The sequence below is a fragment of the Phaethon aethereus genome, assembly GCF_964289735.1.
Source record: "Phaethon aethereus genome assembly, chromosome: 4".
NCBI classification, from domain to species: domain Eukaryota; kingdom Metazoa; phylum Chordata; class Aves; order Phaethontiformes; family Phaethontidae; genus Phaethon; species Phaethon aethereus.
Window position 1 is genome coordinate 80838228 of NC_138578.1, and position 22355 is coordinate 80860582.

At 36.3% G+C, this 22355-nt stretch overlaps 1 protein-coding gene across 3 annotated transcripts in view; it reads right to left on the minus strand.

Annotated features, from left to right (window-relative positions):
• The window catches only part of CTNNA2 (catenin alpha 2), a gene marked incomplete at both ends in the record, with an annotated part of 469340 nt that overhangs the window by 85000 nt on the left and 361985 nt on the right, over positions 1-22355 (minus strand). The window lies entirely within an intron of this gene.

The following is a 22355-nucleotide window of genomic DNA, read 5'->3' on the forward strand; positions in this document are numbered from 1 at the left end:
TAGCATCAGACACACAGACTGATGCAGCTGTTCAGGATTCTTTGATTATGAAAAACTTGAAGAAATAAAATATTCTTAATTTTACCAATTGGAGCCAAAATTTCTAAATGGTCTTTTCCTAGGTGTCAAAAACCAGCATATACAATGGCAAATGGACTTTTGCTGAGAATATTTGAACAGAACATGTGTTGAGAAAACACTGGTGTACTTAAGATCAGCTTTACTCATTTTAGTAGTTCACAGAAGAACAGCTGATTTTCATGTGTTATTCCCAGCTTAGGCAAGCGTTCAATTTGAGAAGGGAGCACAGAGATGATTTGCATTGAATATCTCGATCTCATTTCAAGAGAATGGCTTAAACGCAAACACAGTCAGGTTGAAAGTCTTAATGTTCTACTTGAATTCACATGATTTATGGGAGGGAAAAAAGCCTGTACTGTTTCAACGGGATGAGAAATGTTAGTTTCATCTACATGGACTAAAGGAACCCAAATTCAAGCAACAGACACTCAAAGTAACATTTAACGCTCCAGCTGACATTCGACATTGACATTCAAACTAACATTCCAGCTAAGAATAAATTTTCTTTTGAAAAACCCTAAATATAAAATAGGGCAGATACTGCATTCATCTATACTGGTATAATTAGACATACTGGACTGAATTCATGTTCTTACTCTGGGTTTAGGCAGTGTAATTGAAGCCTACCCTTCGGTCCGCAGGCAAATGCCAAATAAGCCATTGAGAGCACTCAAATGGCAGTTTTCTCCTAAGAAACATTGTTCAAATCAGAATTAAGAAAAGATGCCCAAATATGTCAGCACAAGCTTGTAGTAATACCATGAAAGATTCCAAAGGTTTTTGAAGCATTTTTATCCATTTTTAGAATCACTTGTTGGCTTTCGTGAGCTGTTCTTCACATTTGAACCGCACTTTTATATTCCCAAATGGCCTACAGGGAAGTACCGCTTTTCCTTTTATTGTTAATAAATGTCTGTTCTTCAAAGGATAGCAGTCTGTGCTTTCCAGATCTGTAGATATTCATCTCAATATATGCAAGGTGACCATATAATAGTTAAAGTTGACAATCCTCACTTGCACTTCTGTGCTCCCACCTCCACGAGACCCTATGGTCCCTTGGATGTCTAGGTCAGGCAGTGAGCAGGAGTAGTTAGTCTCTGCCACGCTGGTAACGAACTGGAGAAAAGCAAAGCTAATCACTCACAAAACCAACCTAACGAGCATACACAGATTGACAAGCTTGCTTTTCAGACAAAAGCTAGTATATCAGACCGTGCTTCCATAAAGCTCCCCAAACATGGGTGAAGACAGAGCAAACACTAACGGTACAAGCTTCAAGCAGCTCCCTGAGAGCATACATTTTATAAGCTGTCTAGCATTTACTTGGCAGAATAGAAGCTCTTTATTTATTCAATAGCTACACAAAATCTCTTATTTTCTCCACTCTGATTCTGATGGAAACTCTTTCCTTTATACAGTGGATAAGCCAATTAAAAAAGAATTCTTACCCAACCCAGATAACTATTCTACCAAACTTGAACAGTATGTGAGGATTTGTGGGACTAGAGGTTTCTTCTTTAGATACCTGACACACAGGCTGTTTTCAAATTAACTAAGATAATCATCTTCCTTAATATTCACAGATAGCACAGCTGCTACTATCAAGCAGTTTTCTTTAACAAGCTAAAGCCTCAAGTCCACTGTAAAAAGGTAATGTGTAATTAACTGCTCTAAATTTGGAGAGCATTTTAACTCATCAGTGATGTCTCAACTCTGCTTTACAGGGAATTTATCTTTTGTTTGTAATAAAAAAAAAAGTACTGACAAAGATGAACCAGAGAGAATAAGTTTGGGGTTTTTTTTTTTTGCTGCTACATTATTTTTTCCAAGTTAGTTCAACATGTCATGGTGGTTATGAAGGGCTAGGCAAGTTTGGAAGGGAGGAGCAGGGAGGGCTCACCTTCTGTCTATAGTATTAAAAATTTGAACCTCAGTTGCTACAGCTGATTAAAAACTTGTGTACCCAAAAGATATTTATTTTTCTCTGACTTTATCAATTTATTTAACAAAGTCTAGAAAACTATTCTTACTCAGGCTCTCAGATCTCAGCTAGGCTACTATTGCCTTCTGTAGCTAAAGGAATACTTAGGTTTTTCATCAGAACTAGTGGTGAACACTAGCTTCAAGATCTCAGAGCAATTTGTAAGAAACCAACTTTACAGAATCTCAAGCTGGTTTTGCTCTTATAGCACAAATGAGTGAACTACGGCAAAAACCTCTGTACCAAAGACTCACAGCTGGTAACAATTTCCAGGAGGTGAGAATGTATGTTCTCTCCCATTCCACCTCCCCAACAGCAGTGGTGTCGCCTTGATTTTGAAATGTGTTGGGAAGAAGGGTTAATATATTCCCATCTTTGTACAACAACTTAATTTTTAGACATCTAGGGCTATTTCCATTCTTTGCCTGAAGGTGCACAAACCTACAGCTTTAACCTCTGTAGACAATGCCCAAACCACCAGGCTACAAAGCACTTATACCTGCCGCCTTTGTACAATTACACATAATTCAGAACCCCCTTCAATTGGAGTTTTAAAAACCCACAATCATCCTTTAGTAAAACTCAGGCTAAAGCAGTTAGAAGTGCTAATGAAAGCTAATGAAAGGAAATCTTAGTTCTTGAATAATTGAAGCAACCCTACCCATTAATTTATGTCTCAAAGAAAAAAATAAAATCAGCATTTGTTTATTGGTGTATTTCTCCAACAGTTAGCAAAACTGAGTTTAAAGACAGTAATTACACATAGTACTTTATTTCTAGGGTATATGATCCCACATTAAACTACTACAGGGTCTGGAAATACTAATATATGTACTTTTTCTGATCACTATAACATTAGCTTACTTTTAAAAAATAAAGATAATCCATTCCTTCAACATAGGAAATCCAGTAAAGATCTATTTTACTTTATCTCACATTATAGATTATGTATCTTCATCCATTGACTTCCAAGTAAAAAGAAAGAAAAACATAGGAAATGAAACATCAGTTGTTTCCTTTTAATGATTTCTTTGCTTGTGGCTCACTGAACACCTTAAAAATGAGTTTACATCAAGAAATAAGAAAGATCCTATCATCCTGTTGTAGAATTTTTTCCCCTAATGCATACCTTATATAGTGCTGAAATCAATTTTATCTTCTTTAATAATTATATGCTATTTTTCCTCACACTCACATCTAATAATTTTTTGTCTTTCCAGAAAAGTTCAGTGGCTTTTGTAATGGAGTATAACAGCTGTTTACAAAAAACCCCTAGCAATTTCACATTTCTGCTTAAGGAAGGAAATGAAGAATGTATTAACAAAATTGAGGGGGATGAGTAAAATCGTTCCAACAGTAATTAGTCAGGGCATTATATTTGATATTACACACTACTGCAGGAATCACGACCAGGTTTCTAAAATATGCAAGAATTCCCACACAATTTCAAAAGATGTTATTAATATATTAATTTTTATCCCTGTATCTTTCCTCCAGATCATTATTATTGTCAGTTAACTAGAATATATATATATATATATATGGGTGAGGGTTGAAGTTTATTGTAAACATATATGACAGATTCAGGAAAATTCTTTCATAGTAAGAGAATAAAAATACAGAAACTGTGCCAGACAGATTATCTGTATGTGAAATGTGTGCCAAAAAATAGAGCTGTTTAAATAATATTTTTTTTCTGTTCAGTGGCTGCAATGAAAAATAGTCACAAAAAATTGTCTTAGGTTGACACCAGGTATATTTCTATTGGCCAGATTCAGTAAACTTTCACAAATAGTTTATGTTGACCCAAAACTGCATTTCTTACCGGGAAAGCATTCATATGAGAAATTTCACACAGCTTCTCTCTAGTTCTAGGTTTTCCCAGAGTAACTCACACCCGTAATTATACAGTATGAATTTATGTATTTAATATTCTCCACATGCAGTTGTTCAGAGGGCTCAGAAGACTTTGTGTTCGGCTGTATGCATTCATTGCCTCAGCTTCAGAACGGCTCCACCTGTTACCACGCAAATAAAACCACTTTTACCTGCCACCTACAAGCTTTACCCTTTATTATCAAGGCTATTCTCTTTGTGCTTAGATTAGCATATGACATTGCCAACAAAATTTAATGACCTGTCTTATTTTTTCAACAGAGAGCCCTTTTCATTGAAAATTTCTACTGATTTTCCACAGAACTGACATTTGCTACACCGTCCTGCCATTTCTCAGCCTTATATAGACACATGCTGTAGATGCAAGTATATTTATTGAACAATTATCATCAGTTACCTGACAGTTCAAGCTTCACAGACATTTTATGAATTCCTGAGATTTTTCAGGGTACTGACATGACAAAATATATGTCAGTGTGTTGTGAAATAGTTGAAACCACACAGCGAAAAGAGGAGGTGGGAAAAAGAAAAAGAAGGTCAGATTAAGTACCACTTGCTGCTGCACATATCATCGTTCTGCCTGTGCAAGCTTCAAAAAATAGTACTCTGGGAAAAAGATGTTCTTTTCAAGAAGGACTGTCTCACAAGAGTCTCCAGGCGCAAAGTAATTTTCACAAATGATTAAACGTTATCTGTCTCTAGCTTATACATGTGTTCCCAATAGGTCCTTCTTGTCTTAAGATGTAACTTTCTCGTGTAACAAGGGATGTAAATGGTTGCTTTAAGTAATAATGTAGACATAGCACAACATCTCTTAAGTAAGAGAATTCCACTGAATGATCTGAGCTGTTGCATTAGCTCTCTGATCCTCTTTCTTTCAGAATTATAGATGTATCTATGAGGCCAAAAGGCTTGGACTTAACTTGCAGAGAAACTGCCAAAGGAACATGGACTACCTCAATGTCCATCAGACCAAGAAACTGCAGAGCACGGGAAGATTAAGCAGAAATAGAAATTATATTGCCTGATCAATCAAAGAATTATAACAACTCTGACAGGTTACAAGCACAGATGATAATCTATCTTAAGAGCCATACTTGTGTAATCAATTTTAAAGACTAAACAGCCCAGATCAGAGATAAAGCATCCAAGACACAGGAGCAGATAACGATGTTGAAGAAAAAGATACATCAATAGTGATAATTTAAGAAAACATATTAAATCATTAGTACAAACCCTCACGAAACTTCACTTATAACAGTCATATGCATAAAAAAGAGCAGCGTGAACTGCATCAGTACAAAGAGGTTCAAGGGAGGCTGGGGAAAGAGGACATTAAAGGAAGTTGCAATAGTATTTCACAAATGCATTTGAAATAAGTGCTTGGGAGGAAGAAATAACTAGAGCTTCACATTCTGGTAAGATTTTCAAAATGCAATTTAGGAGATCTGTGATCATTATGGGAGTGAAATTCTGGAATCACCTTCCGAAGAGCTCTTTGACATAGAGCTTGAAAGCTTTTGGAAGTTACAGATTAGAAATCAGACTGGAATTAGAAATTACATTATGGAATGTTTAGAGAATATGATCTCATGATTTACCATTCCTGACAGTCTGTCCTCCACTTCATTTCTATAATATTCAACATATAAGCAGGGTTTTCAATGCTACCTGAGGCTTTTTGCTTGTTTGACTTTACAGGCATCCTCCTGCACCTTCATAGGCAAGTATTCTGCTCTCCTGGTAAGTGCAGGATCTCATAAATCATATGAGAAGAATTTAAGAAAATTTTGTCCTAAATGTCTTCTAATGCAATGAAAGGCTCTCTTAGACATAGAGATTAAAAAAAAAAATATGCAAGTATGACAGTTGCAGAATGAGTGACAAAACAAGAAATATAATTTGATCACAAGAACTTCATGAAGATGATTATTTATATAATATATATTCTTAACTTTATTACAAAGATTCTTATAAAATGAAAGTAGAGTTTCAAATCACTTCATTTCTCTCTCCTGTGAGCCTTCTACAAATCATCTCAATAAAGATTAAATAACTCTCTTGTAATATTCAGATTTCCATTTCTTTATGCACAGAAATATATATGGGCTTTTTTTTCCAATCAATATTAGAACAAAAAAGCCATAATTATAGTATAGGATATGAAGAACACACAAGAGATGGTTTTTATTTATTATATTACTGATTAAAAAAGGCAAGCAAGAAGGATGAAAACAAATACAAAAACCTGTGCAGAAAAAGCTGTAGAGAACAGGATCAGTAAGTAAAAAATATAGATTTCCACCTCCCTACTATAACAATTTCTGTGAAAGACAGCTTTATTATTTAATTACATAAAGTTGTTTTGTCCTTTTTCTTTGAAAATGCTGAAAAAAAAGCCATATAGAACTAGACTTAAACAGCATGCTCACAGTTGGTAAAGGAAGATCAGTTTTAGCATGTCTATGCCGTTAGCTCATAGTACAATTACAGTTATATATGTAACTATGTCTACAACATTTGTAGTTGGTATAATTGAAAAAAGTCAGACACAAAGGCCCTTCTACAAAGCACATGATGTATTCACAGCAGCCCAAAGGAAGCAAGCATTCAAATATATTCCTGTGTTCTCAGTCCTTCAGATTTTTTTTAAGTATTCCATAAATATTACACAGCTGTAAAGAATGTGTCAATCATTTCTGAATATATGCCCATCAATTTAATTATGTCATTTTCTTGGTAATATTTGAAACCCAAATTGGTGGTTGCCAAAGTGTGAATTGATTCAAAGGCATCAACATTTCTGCCTAACAAGTGGGATAGGAGCTGGAAGGATGAAACCTAAATTCATATACGAAAAGTTAATCCTGGACATGAGAAAATGTAATAATAATAATCTCTAAAGATAAAGAAAGTGTTGACAAAAGGTAAAAACTGCTAATGAGACCATTATCCCTCTGTCAGAGGCCAAGGTGTATGGGGCAGGTGTCCTTTTTAACAGCTTTTTAGCAACAACTCTCTTCTGATCTTAACATTGTAATAGGTGTATAAACTTAGTGTGTTTATTTTTCTTGAGGGGATGATATTCTTTAGTTGCTCCAGGAAGTCTGTGGCAGAAAATAAAACCTCGCCTGCTAAAGATTTAGAGCTGGTAGCCAATGGTGTTACAATCCAGCCAAAAAGGAGGGTAAATAGCAGGAGAAACGGGGCATTAGGAACTGAAGACAACAGAACAATGACACTAAAAAGAAAACCTTCTCAAGAAAGTGATAGTCTTGAGATGAAATATGTTGAGCACTTTTAGCACAATTTTTGAGTTCCCAATGTTGTGAGTCCTGTTTGTCCTCAAAGTCTTTTCAATGATACTGAAAAATTAGAGTATGATTTTGGAAACGCACACTAATGAAGTCCGCATATACTACCACCAATGTTATTTTGGCTTCCTCATCTTAGAGGTAAAGGTAATTTTTCTAGGCAGCTCATCCCTATGGCTCTCATTAAAGTCAATGGAAGTATCTTTCAATCCCACGGAGCCGTTATGAAAACTGACCTCCTCATCTATTGAAATTACAGGATTGCGGCTGGCACTTGTTAGCTATTCAGCTTGGTCTACAGTGTAAGAAGTTCTTGGAAGTTTATTTTATGGTAGTGAAATCAGTTTAGCTATTTAAATGCTGAAAGTAGAGGTCAGCCAAGTTGCACTGCGTCCCATCTGTTGTGTTAAAGTTACATGCCAAGATAGCTTTCAATGCACGCAAGATGGGAACAGGAGCATCTTTTGACAGACAGTGCAGAATAAAATAAACTCAGAGATCTCAAACAGGTTAAGATTCAACCGACCGCAGGCAGTGGCTGCAGGATATTATTCTTTTGCTGGAGCTTAAAAGAAAATATTAGAGAAACGTATCTTCAGCCTGCATGAGGTGGGAAATGTTGATGGTCCCCTTAGAGACTTGATATTATAGTATTATTACAAGGGAATAATTTGTGATGCAAATGAAGCATTCTGGGTTTTCATGAGAAGGTAATTACAAGAACATAATGTCCTCACTGCAAGTAACTGAGGGAAGAATTAGAAGTACACCACAGGAAATAGCAGTGACTTCTGTGGTAAAAATCTTTTACCCCAGACATGACTTGTCATTACAGATAGAGGCTCATCATATATAACTCAACATTACCTGCCTAAAATTGCCACCTAATTGTCTAAGATCCCTACAATGTTGCACAAGAGAGAAAGGTATCTTCAGAGTCAACTAAGCAAGCTGATCTCGTTGAAGATGTCCCTGTTCTTTGCAGGGGCTTGGCCTAGATGACCTTTAAATGTCCCTTTCAAGACAAGATTCTTGACTGATAGCCCTACTTTGGGATGGTAAGAAATACCTTTCATAAGTACATCTCTCTACAGCGATGACCCAGAGTGTGTAGACAATAGCAATCTAAAAGGCTAAAAGAAGAGTCTAAGGCAAAAGTTGGGCAAGATGAACTTCATCTTGTACGCTAGAGAGGCTTTAGCTATTCAAAATTAATCCTGAAAGTATATTATGTTTACTTTTACTGGCTTATATACAGCAAAACGCAGCTGTATATATCTGTATATTATCTAACAGCTTCTCAATGCTCAAAGCTTTTTGCTCACTTGTGTCTAGTTATTTACATATCACTTAAAATAGGAAAGAAGTCAACCAAAAATCAAAAGACCGTACAATTAAAATCTAGAAATTGGAACAAGGAGCCTGAAAGCCTTGCTGATAAACCACTGATGGAAATCACAGTGATTAGATTCTTTTTCTAAATCTGTCACAGGTCCACTAATACACTCTGGGCAAATCATTTCACCTTCTAGTGTGTCACCTACAAAGTGGAGATAATATTAATAATTCAAAAAGCATTTTGAGTTCAACCACAACAAAAAATAAGATCTGATGTAAGACAGACTTTTGATGCTCTTGAGCACTAAAAGGTGTTTGAGGTGTGAAGCATCACCCAAATCCTGACAGCCTGAGCTGTTGTAGTTCTAAGTTCAGTCAAGTTAAAAGCCTGGGACTTACACCTGTTTGATGGAGATAGAGATTGCACCTGTGAAGATGAAGGAAGACTTATCATTTTACACCAACCGAGCATCTGGTTTTACAAGTTTACTTGTGGCTTGCAAAATGCCAAATATTTGTGTTAAATATTACAAAATGAGAAGGAATAAAAGTTGGTGACATGATGACATGGGTAATAATTCTCTAAAAGAGAAAAGTCTTTATGAAGGTAACAAAGGCGGGAAAAGACAAGGAAGGGGAGCATATTCAGCAAAAATATTGAGGAAAAAGTTTTTGTATTTGTAATTCTAATGCATTAAAAAGATTAATCATTCTCATGATTGCTACCAAATTTGGGTACATTTAGAAAAAAACTCATTTATTTGCAAATGAATAAATTTTAAAATGGGGAGCAAGATGCAACCTTCTCAGCAGAATTGAGTTTTACTAAAGATAAAATGACAGTAGAAGATGGGTTTTGCCCATGATACCGATGACAAAGAAGGTAACTTCTGCAGAAAATGGCAGAGACAGAAACATGTAAGGTAAGACTTAAGGTAAAACTATACTTGCACATTGCACTCCAGAACTCCTACTGCTTTCTGGCTTTTTGCCATCTCATTCTCTGCACATCATTTCAGATGGGAAAAGTGCTATCAGCAACTTTCAGAAATGAAAATATATGGTGTGACTCAGATGTTCCTCTCTAATCCAAAAAGGGATGGAGAGGAGGGAAAAAAGATAGATTTTTTACCTGCAGAGGAGGCGGGGGGGAGGGGGGTAATGAATACATGTATATTATTATACATTCGAAAGATTAATTAACCTCAGTTTTTAATTGAGCAGACAGTAAATAGAAGACTGACTGAAAATGATCAGATTACATTAATGATTTATAGTCTTAATGCTTTTATCTGTTAGGCTTTAGAAAATCATGTGTTACAAATTAGTATAATTAGTATTTTGCACTGATGTAGAACCTTTTGTATAAGGTTGCCAATGATTTATTCATCCTATTAATTTACCGCTATTCAATAAAATGGACAAAGATTACAGTAACATTGAGATATTTGTGTGCAACCTCAGGTCCAAGATTTCATCTCCTCTTGCTTTCTTATACAGACTGTGAATGTCAAATGTTACAGCTTCCTACCTGTGTTATTTAAGTGTTTGACTTCCTTTAAACCCGTGGATGTCATGGTAACCCAGTGATTAGTTCCAATACTGTGCATGGTTAGAGGTTTAATATCATACAACGTTGTAAGAACAGTGGTCAGTAGCAGCTCTTCCTACCGTTTCTTGTGTATGCTTCAATTTTTATGACTTAAACCAACAAACTTACCAAACATCCTTTTGTTAAAATGGATGTCCTTTGATAGTGTTACTGTCTGGGAGGGATAACACAAAGCCTCAGCTCTTTTCCTCTCCTACATAAAGTCTACTCAGTTATATTGGCATCCCAGCAAGAATAACTATCCCGCTGAGAAAGTTACACTCAGATAAGAGTTATCGTTATTGCTTCTTTCTCATTTTCCCCTCACCAATCTAAAAACTTCTGTATGTTATTTTCCTTGTTCTTTGGTTAACATACCTTGCTAAGTGCCTTCATCTTCCTTCTGACATGGCAATAGCAATTTTTGCAACAAAAACACACCCACAGGATTCTCAGTCATGTCACAAACTGGTTTAAGAACTTACAGCTACTTTTAACTGGGCATGACTTGAGTTGACTTGGGCATGAAAAAAATTCACAAATCCCTTTAATCTATAGAAGAGTACACATCACATGTTGGAAAAGTAAGAGCTGATCTGCTACACACGCTGCATATCTACGGGTAAGAATTGTACTTACTTTCATTAAAAGTAAAGAAAAACTTCAGTCATTTGGTTGGTACCTCAAAGGGTACAACTATGGTATAATGCACTACATGGAGACATGTAACACCACCATTTTTGACTATGATAAAAGCTTCTCGTCATAAAGCAATGACTCTACTTTCTCACCTAGGTACAATGACCCAGACTTTAGGGTGATATTACCAGTCTGTTAAGTCACTCATTTTTTTAGAAGTAGGACCTCTACTCCACAATCCTTTTGACGGCAAGAAGTATGGGCATTGATAGAATCTTGACTTTTTCTCCCTTCTCTATCATGTGCTTTCAAGCAGAACATATTGTAAAGAGACTAAGGTTTACAGAACCTCTTTTCCTGAACTTTTGAAGTCTTAGAACCAATTCAGCATCACCAAACCACAATTTTACCTGGAGTTTTATAACTTGTGTACTGTGGAACTAAACTTATTATTGAGATTAACACTTTCATGCTAAAATCCTTTCTTGGCTACTTGCAAGTTTCTTAAGAAGCTGACTTCAAGCTGAAGTTCCTGATGCTCTGAAGCCATACGAAAAACCTTCTGGAACTTTGAAGAAAATCCATTTAATTATTTTTACCTGATTTTCAGAACTCCAAACTTGGAAATAAGCCAATGAAACCAATGACTCTTCATGCTAAGCCATGAAATCAGTTTTCATTAATATCACCAATGTCTCAAAGGATTTTCTACTAAAACGTGATCCACATGTTTGTTACGTTACTCTAACAGTAGTGAAGTGGTTTGTTTTGTTTTTTTTGAGAAACATCTCCAAATTAAGGTATAAAAAACATTTTCAAACTCTAAGGAAACTTGTTGTAGTATTTTACTTAAAATCTAGTTATTTTCTGAATGAGTTCAGTATTATAATTAACTAATGAGGTATAGCAGGGTCGCAGCACTATAGGTTTTCCAACATTTCTTTTCTTTCGTCACTGAGCTCAAGTTTTTACCTAGAAAGATTATGACCGAGAATTATTACTTTCTGGATCCATATCTACATGAAATGTTGAATTTTCTTGTAGAATTCTTGGGTTGTCAATAAGTAAAAAAAAGTAAACTCCTAAACAAAAAATAGTCCCATACATACTTGACATTCAGCAGCAGCATTTCAAGCACGTATAAAGAAATTCACTGAAAATTCACCCTAAAACCTTCTCCTCCTCCAATAGCCCTTCCAGACTTTCATTTCTCACAGCTTGCTCTGTGTCCATTCATAGCATCACCCTGATTTCTGTTACCATTTCCCCCATGCAATTCTATAGCAAAAGCTTCCAGTAAGAGATGTAAATTTTGTCCAAATAACAACTATCCTGGGAGAAACAAAGACATGGTTTACCTGACTGCTGGTTATCTTGAGGATCTATTTTGACAGAAAAATATTTTAAAGCTGCACAGGCCATCCAAGGCTTAGACTATAGGTGTGAAAACACAACAACAACAGTTATTGAACTTTGTACATAGACATACTAGTGAAATTGCTGGGACGGGAAAACAGGTGGTATAGAAATGAGTCACACAGGTAAGAACTTTTCTTCTTTTGGGAAGAAAAAGAGTGGCTTACAGGAAGAGACAAAAGGACCTCATTTAAGAGCCTGAGGTTTGGGAGGTGCTGCATCAAAATTTGCAAGTATCTACATTGAGAACAGATTTATTATAAGAAAGGTCCTTCTTAACAAAGGTGCAGATAAGATGTGGAACAAACCATAAGGGCTAAAAAAGTATGAAATACCCATATTTAGATTATAGAGTCATAAACCTTAGTACTGAGGGGAATTCACTGTTGAAGGTACTTGGTGTAATTGATGATGGATTCAGCATTAGTGAAAGGTTTCTAATCAAAACTTGGGATGGAGGGTTTTCAGTCTTTCTGAATAATAAATACACCAGGGTATTGTAAATATACCAAGAGAAATGGATGCGGTGCCACTAAACAGTTTGTTGCAAAGTTCCCAGCGTACCCATCCGCCACAGGAACTTTGAAAAGCCAACACAGGCAGCATCCCTGCCCAGCAACATTTAGGCAATAAGGATTATTTTGACATTCATGCACTACCAGCTAAACAGCTACAGTTTTGACACTGTAGTAGAAGCAGTAGGATATACTTATGACGGGTGCATCATCATAACCACTACGCTTGTTAGAATCTAGCTAATGGGATACAGGGAAAAAACAGGATAAGATAAACTATGGCCCACACGTTGCATAAGCTCAAGCAACACAGAGACTCCTGTACAACTCTAGTGTACCTATGATACTAGTATTTGGAGATGATGCTTTTTGTATTTGCATACTTTGTTCTGGATTAATAGGCTTTATTACTCAAGGGCCTATATTTAAAATTTTGTCACCTATAACTTGATTGCAATTGTTTGTTAAAATCAAAGCTGCTATTACTTTTGTTCAAAATCATGCAATTTCTTGATTACAAATTCTTCTTTTACATCAGTTCAAACCCCATCACTAAAAATGCCATTCTGTCCTCAACTCTTCGACATGGCTTTTCCTTGGACATCTTCTGCTGATTTTTTTCAGCATGTCTGAATGCTCTCCTTTACTTCTGATTCACTATTTTCTTATAAATGCTCTTTTCAGTTTCCTCAGAAGTACTTACTGCTTGTACTGATCTTTTTGGCTTCTTAAATAGTCCTAGCCCCTCTACCTCTGCTCTGCATGCTGGAAACAGCTTAATTGTGAATTACAAATTCCCTTTCTCTATACTAAAACAATCTGTTTTATTTCCTACTGTGTTATGAATTTGGAATACCAGCATAGCTCTTGTATTTCATCCTTTCTTTTATTCACCTCCATTCCCCTTATTTCTCATAAATTTCATGCTCTAAGACAGGTTGTTTGATTAAACTCTTCTTTCTTACGAGAAACCTAAGATGCATATGTGAAAGCACAGTTCTTAATATTCACTGATTGAAATATAACCATGTTAATATGTCACAGAACAAAGGCCAAGACTCTAAAGAGTTTACATAGTAGTAAAATGTTAACCTGTCTTCTGCAGTAAAAATTAATCCAAACATACAGCTTCTAGAGCATAGGTTGAAGTACCCTTTTTAAAGAAACACTGGGAAAAGCATCAGTTATGATTAGGGTTGTTACCAGAGGCACCAATAAAACACTTTATTTTTACTCTCATACCCTATTTCATAAAGAATGGGGGCAGCTAGGTGGGGCTATCTAGAAAACAACACTTTTGAATAACCAAGTATGCCATTCTCCCTGTCTTCAAAAACACATATTCCCTTCAGATCCCCACAGCTGACAACTGGACATAGGAAAGATGTCTGCATGACACAACCCATTGAGGACAGTCAAATAAAATGAAGAAATTAAGTTAATGGATAGAATCCATTCTGAATATTAGAAACACCAGTCTTGAAGTCAACACTAATAAAAGAGCCTTCCTCTGGGTTCATCTTTAGAACTTATCCAGTGCCCTTACTACACCTGAAAAAGGTTGAAAGACAAGGAAGCTACTAGAAGTCAGCTGTGGCACTAGCTGTATGTCTACCTGATATATCCTACCCATGATAGGCTAAAGAGATAGGTTTGCTCAAATTAATCTTTGGCCCTTTTAGCTGCAAATGTGTAGCTTATTACAGACTGTCTTACCTGCTATGCTAATCCTTCTTCCAGTTGCTAGAAAGAACAGTCAATGGGAAAGGAAAAGATAGTCTCTTTAAGTGATGCCTTGCTGACACATGAATAAAATAAGGTGCATCGTATGACTATCAGAAAGACAGGCAGTTACCATCTACTTTTATTAACCTCTCTCAAAGGTTAATACAACTTGATGAACTTCCCATGTCTAATCACAATCCATTTTTTGGGGTAAGAGATCACCTTCTGTGTGGCCAAAAATTTTGCACTTGATTACTGCAAAATGATAGTAATAAATTTCATCTGCTAAGTGAAGAGGCTTTCATATTTGCTGCCTAGTGAAAAAAAATATTTTAAAAAAAACAAGATAAAAGAAAGTGAAGGTAGGTAAACCACACACCTGCCAGTATTGATTCCTACCTGCTAAACAGAGTGGGCTGAGCAGTCATACAGCTAGGAATTTTACAGCATGTCACCACACAGATGCCATGGCTTCATCCTGACAATTTGAGAGTCATGCCTCTGATATCAATGAGAGAACTAAAACTAGTTGAGAGAGTAATTACAGAAGGCTTGTATATGTCTCAGGAGCTTCCACTTACTTTCGTCTCTTCCCTGATGGAAAAGATGACATGTCTGTAGATAAAAATAATGTCTATCATAAGTGTTTAAGGTCGAAGTAAAAGGACATTTAGGTTCCAGGGGACCCCTTCCACTAACAGGTTCACATATTCACTCCCTTCATAGTAGTCCTTCCCCTGCAAGAGTTAGGGCATGATTTACAGCCTAGATGTTGTATGGCATCTTAGCGTACTAAGGTTACAAATTCAAATAACCAGTTAGGAGGAGCTAAATCCATAATTTATACAATCAATTCATTAATATGGTACCAAGAGCTCTTGATTATATTATTAACAAGTTTTAAATCACATAGACTGCTATGTGATGGGATTGTATGAGATAGTAGACAGAGTTCACAGGGGTCATTTCATTTTGGGAAAATGTACCACACGAATCACGTAGCACAGCAGCGTGATCAGACTGGAGAAGTGAGTCCCTAGGTGTTATTCACTAGAAAAACTATTTTTTAAAAAATTAGTCAGTGATTAAAAAGGGAGTAATTGGATTTCATCTCTTTTACAGAGGCTGTAAATAAGCATGGTTAAAAGTTAATTATATTTAAAAAAAGCAGCTAACTGGAAAATATTGTGAAATTACTAGGAATAAATTTTTCTGCAAGGAGAAAACTAGAAATCCCGTATTTCTCATGAAAATAATCAATAGAATATACAACAAAAAGTTGTGTTAAAGAATTACAGCAAAAAAGTGAAAAAGTGGTTAAAGTACATTTTCATTTGCAGTACATTCTCCAGCATTTTTTTTCCAATGTGTAAAGACACATAATACAGTCATTTGCTAATGTATGACGACCTATAGGAAATCAGATAGCAGAACCAGCACAGCACCGGCTCTATGTCTGCAGTCCCAAAGCTAGAGATGCATTCCAGGTGACATAGAGATTCTGCAGCAATTTACCACTCGCTTTTTCTTTTTTCTTTTCAATTTTTGAATCTTGTACTCTCCTTCTGGGAAGGAAAATAAAAGAATCATCATTACCCACAGGTTGCTAACTTCATATAGCATTTGCTTATTATGTACATTACAGAAATATGTGAATAAATAAAATTATCCTTCAGCCCTTTTGGTGTTGCTATGAGATGTAGAAGCTTAGAAATCTAAGAATAAAAGAAAGGGACACATGAATAGAAAATGATTACTCAATGCTAATAGTCTCTCAGATTCTGGTGTGCTTGTTTACCCTGGTGTTTATTAGCGGGAAGAAATTTTGGAAAAAGAACTATATTGCCAAAGTAGCAGTGAGTTAAGGAAGCTTTCTGCCATCCTGGATTCCTGGGTTTCACCAGAAACTTGCTAAGGGCAGATGTTGAGGGATCAGCATCCAGGACCTTCAGCATCTGCTGTAGCCAAGTTCTCCTTTGCCACACTGTTTAATTTCACCACGTTTCTGCGTTAACGATGCAGCCTGCAGATCACAGTCAGGTTCTGCAACTGCTTACTCCTAGAGCAGACTTCGTAAGCCTCAGGGATGGACCCATATTGCCTGAAGGCAGAGATGGTTTTTGGATGAAAGCAACCTTGCAAATGTAGACATTGATTATTTAAGTCATTTAATAACCTATCTTCTTCAGGAACGGGTACACAAGAGGCTCCAAAAGTCACAAAGCAGAAGGCATTTCTGTGCCTCACCGTTTCTATCAAGCAATTTGATTTCATTTCAGTGTTAATCTAGAAACCAGAAGATGAAACTGGCATAGATCCCAGTGAACGACCAATGTCCAGCGGCTAATGCAAGAAAAACAGCCAGCATAAACAGTTCACCAGTGACACAGCACTACCAAAGTTTTATCCTGAAAGACTTTGAGTTCACTTTGCCTCAAAGACATATACACCTTCAAGGTGAAGAGATGGACTGACTAGACCTGGCTGCAGCAGGGACTTAGAAGGAATAAATGCAAAGAGTTCAAGCTTTTCATGCTCTCATTGCAGATAATTGGACTCATGGTTTTAGCTAGCGTCAGTATACTCATAATGTTTACTAGGAATTAAGAACATCTGTTGCCCATGCAGGGAAGAAAGGCCTGAGATGGAAATTAAAACCAAAATGAGCAGATGAAGCACTAGGACATAGAGGTAGCCCACAGTTTTAATTCCAAATAAAAATCTCTCAAACTGAAGGGCTTGAATTAAACTCCGTCTATGACCTTCTTAACACTCCTTGATTAGAACCAAGGATTACTATCTTCTAAATGATTTCTTATATAGCTTAATGTCAACTAATAGCAAAACACAAGAATAAAAGCTGATCGGTCTGTAAAAGGAAACTTAGGGATGTACAAATTTTTCATGATGGAAATTGGATACAGAAGCTATGAAAGATTTGACATTTTTTTCTTCATTACCAGAAGCAAACAGCTAGTTGTATACTCTGATAATACAGTGATGTGCACTTCAATAAAAAAAGAACAGAACATTTCAAGTATAGACAGTATGTCAGTAGGAACACCCTTCTACTAAAGTTGCAGAAAGAAATGAGCCAAATTTTTTCCTCTTAGGCTTGTTACTCTGGGTTTTGTCTGTCTTAAATGAAAATCCAACTCAGTTCATGAATTTACACAATATTTACAAAAGCACAAACAAAACATTGTTATATATTCCTTATGAAGATCACTAGTACCTCCCGAAAGCGAGCTAGAGTGCCACACTGTAGCCTGTCAGAGCTCCATTGATCTCACGTGCGTTGCAGATTTACAAATAAGATCTTCACTCCCAGACAGAAAGCTAGTTTTGTGGGTTTTATGAACCAAACGCTCTGTGTGCTTTCCTGAGAGATGTTTCTGGAATGAAAAAACTGGGTTGGATATTAGTTCTGTTATTGTTGATGTACATCTAGATTAAATTCATTGTCAACCACCATAGTAAAATTTTCTTTCACGCTTTTTCCCCCTCTCCTCTCATTACCAAATCAAGTAAGCAGGAGTCACTGAGCAGGTCTAAGTGCTTGTTTTGTGTGCTGTGCATGCTAGCAGTGATTTTTTTTTTCCCCTGCTGTCTTCTGTGTGCAAGCCTGTTTCCACTTTTATGATAGGCAAACATACAATCAGTCTGAATTAGGGAGCTACAAATAATACACTTCTTGGAAAATGAAGGGTAGCCTGCATCTTATAGTGGAGTTCAAACACTGACTTTTTTTTCCTTTAAAAGGAAAAACTAAACCTCTAAACTCCCAAAAGTAACCCCAGTATCCTCTTCAAAGTGGGAATTACGTGGTCTGGAGAAAGTTAATAAAGATTCCTGCAAGCCTAATGGACAAAGAACCTATAAAAGAGAAAGAGAAATGCTGCTGTTAGGTTTCATCTGCTACAAATTACTACCCAACCTTGTGATAGTATTGATTTGCGTGCACTGTATCAAATTTTAATCACCATAAACTATTGCTTAACACTGTTCTTGCACTAGCCAAGAATTTTTAGAAGATAACTTTGATTATTTTGCATGTCTCCAGAAATCATTAAGTTTGTATGAGATGAAACTGATAGATGTATGTAGGCTCCACAAAATTCTTCATAAAAATTAACCGATGCAAAAATGGGTAAGGCAGTGTCGTTTCAAAAGATTATTTTTAGCTGTTTCAAATTTGGTGCTGCATCAGTTCATGCTAAAGAACAAAAATCCCCTTCACTCCAATTTTGTTGGAAATAAATTTCAAGGAAGAATAATGCATCTGGATTTAACTCTTGTAAACGTTCACTGATCACCAAGTGGTGAAGTCCTTCCATAAAAGTATAAAAAAAACCCCAAAATTTAAATCATTAGAGCTCTCTTGGACTTTTTTCCATCCTTGTGATCATGAAAATCCTGATCCAATCCACTAATTTAACTAGAAGGCCCTATAATGTGAATTTTCAGTTCTTAATTAAACTTCAAACATGTTGATATTTCCTACTGAAAGCAACTAAACAGTTTGCTATCATGGCTCTTAAGAGTTTAGTGGATGCTGACTTTCATCTCCCAGGAAAAAAAGGTTGGATTTAACAATTCAATTTTGCAAGAAACAGTCCAGAGGACTAACAGTTAAACCAAGGAAGTTTCACTAAACAGAATAATAAAAAATAATTAATTAGCTGCCATATAGTGCTTTAATAGATGCATTGAATAAATCTGAACCGATTTATCAGTCAAGTGCCTTTGTGTGGAAGGTATTAGAATTATCTCTCATTAACCTTATGCTACAAATGAAGGTGCCTGGATACAGAAGTTAAACAAGTTCCCAAGGTCACGTTTGAAGCTGGCAATACAACTCGGGCATTTACTGACTTTCAATCATTAGAGATAAATTTTTTAAAAATTTTAAAGGGATTCATGAGGTAAAGATCGTGACCTAGAAAGGCACCATCACTTCTCTAACTTCAGCTTCAGAAGGCAGAAAAGTTGAGAGATGACTGCTGAAATGTGATCTGAAGAAAAGGAGTTAACCATCCAATCCTGGAAGGGTACCATCTAAGTTTTGTTTTATTTCATTGTTATTTTTTACCCCAAGTATCTCTATGACAAGTTGAGTCATTTTGGATGATTCACATCATAGTTAAGCTGGGTCTCATTCTTGTGGAGCTCTGCCTTCTTGGACTCTGGAGGGAACCTGAGACAAGAAGGCTTCTAAACATAGGTATCACACAAAAAGTGCCACAAGTTTCAGGGGATGACACCTTACTCTGGGTTTCCAACATAATCCTTAGACAAAACTGGTTGTCAGTAATGTCTGGAAAAATGAGGATTTGTCTTTGTGGTTATTCTTCTCAAATGAGGCATATCATAGCAAGTCCAGTGAAAACCAGAAGACAAAATGTTATGATAGGAGGTGGGGAAGGGAAAACACAAACAATGAAAGCCACTCTTAAGAGAAGATTTATAGTCCACATTGCAGTATACTTAAAAGCAGTTAACTTCCATAAGCTTCATTCTTACAGCATATATTTTTGAAAATGTATTGACTATGCAAAGAAAATTTTGCCATTTGTATTCATCGGATACCAAGAAATGCATTTTCTTTTCTCGGAATGGCAAAATGTAGCTTTGACATAAAGAAGTATTAAAACATGGGTTATTTTTCCTGACCTTTTGATAGGCTTTCTATTGAGCTTGGTAAGGTGTCGAAGAGAAATTAAGATTCTGATTTTAAAATTAATGATTAATACTACAGAGTTTTCACAGTACTGGATTTGCAGTGCCAAATTCCTCTAGCATAAGCAAATACAACTCGACATACTTCAGTGGAACTGTGTGTGCATATATTACCAAGCAATTCTGGCTTCTGGCCCTGTGCCTGGGAAAGGATCTTACATTCCATAGTCACTTGATTATGTCTCATCTTCAAACCACATTTTGTGGGTCAAGTATTTTGCAAATAGTAAAACCATAGAAGCCCATCTGCTAAGATACCATCGTGCATCATTAAGTAGAAAAGATGAAACTATTTTAAGTGCAAAATCTAGTGTGCAAGGCATGTGAATCTACTCCAAATATTACTTTCTTGTGCAGTCTGATAAAGCTGAAACTTGGGATTCAAAATTCCACTTGCACTTGAAGTAAATTTTATTACCCAAAACAAAAAGAAACCTTACGAATAAGAGACCAAGATCCATCTAAGAGAACCCATCCTTGGAAAAGAGTAAGGATGGACCCACAGGCTAGTACCAGATGTCAGAGACATATAAGTATTCATTAAGGGTCTCCTTGTAATAGTCTGGAACAACATGAATGGAATAAAATATTAGGTATTAGGGCCAAGACATCTATTGTTACTCTCAACATTGTTTTATTGGTGGGGCACCTAAAGTTGACCAGATAATTGATCAGTAACCAATCTCTAGTTTGGTTACAAAGCTAGATAGCTAGATAATTATAATCACTCTCTTGCGGTCTTTTTTTTTGGGGGGGGGGGGGGGTGGTGGTGGTGTTAAACTATAGCCTTTAAAAGATACTTTTTCTCCTTTTGTGTCACTACCTCTTATCTTTTTGAAGAGATCTACTTAGTTATTTTTATCTTTTTAATAATGCTGTTAGACCTGTAATTGTAGGACTTTGTTGCAAATCTGTGGAGGAGGGGATTGCTATTATACTAACCACATATGTTGACTGCATATTATGGATAAGGCTGCAAATCTGACTGCCTCTACAATATAACTATGAATATCGCAGAGTTGTTTTTTTCTTCATATACCTACCAGCTATTTCCATTTTCATTGCCACAGCTCCAGTCACCAGGCAGCGGTAACAAATCTTTGTATAATTCAGGAGTCAGGACTGAAAGCTGCCAACAGTCCCGTGATCCTCTTGCAGGTAAGAGTAAGAAACCTGAGTGTATTCAGCATCGTACAGAATCCAGGCAGAGCTTTTAAACCCCGGCACCCACCTTTAGGTGCCTACAAGTCCTATGGTAAACACCTAAGTCCCAAACCCTGAATGAGGTACCTTGACTCCCTGTTTTGTGCATGGGAAGAGTGAGATGCTCCAGAACAGCACATCACTCCCACTAAAAAATACACCCCCCTCGCCCCCCAATTTTATCAGGGAACTGAATAACTTTAATCAATAGCAATCAAGAAACCCTTACTCCTTGCTTCAGCTCAGGTACTAGAGAAATAGGATAACGCCTGTTTTAAGAACAGAAGTCATTCAAAAGTATAGTTCAATACCTGTCAAATCACTAGTTCCCTAATAGCATTTTCCTCTGCTAAAGAACACATAGCATGGCTAGAGAGAAAGGATGTTGCAAAGGGGCTACATATTCTTTAAAATAATGCTAGTACAGAGAAGTCAATAATGCCATATAAAAATCTCAAGGAAACCACTGAGTTACATTTGTCTTCAAGAAATAGGACCATTTTCATAGTTCTTGATCTGTTAAAGGGCAAACTGAGACAAACATCATTATTATTTTATTAAAAGTCCATTCAATGAGCATCCAGGGTTCAATCATTATGTTTTATACTCTTCATGGTAGAATAGAGCTGTTTCAATATCATCCCTGAAGACCTGAAATTATCATTTGACCTTACACAATAGGTCTCTTCAGAAAGAGAAGATACTCTCTATTTATATGTATTTGTAATACAGACCTTTCAACAGTAAATGTGGTGTTACGGCTATGCCTTCTCAATATGCCCTTTTCCCTATTTTAGTTCAGCATAACAAGCTCTCAAGTCTACAGCAGCCTTTGACCAGTACCAGACATAGTATTGTGAAGCACCTCTTTGCCTTTTTATTTAATAAAAATTAAGATCTATTATACTATTAGTACA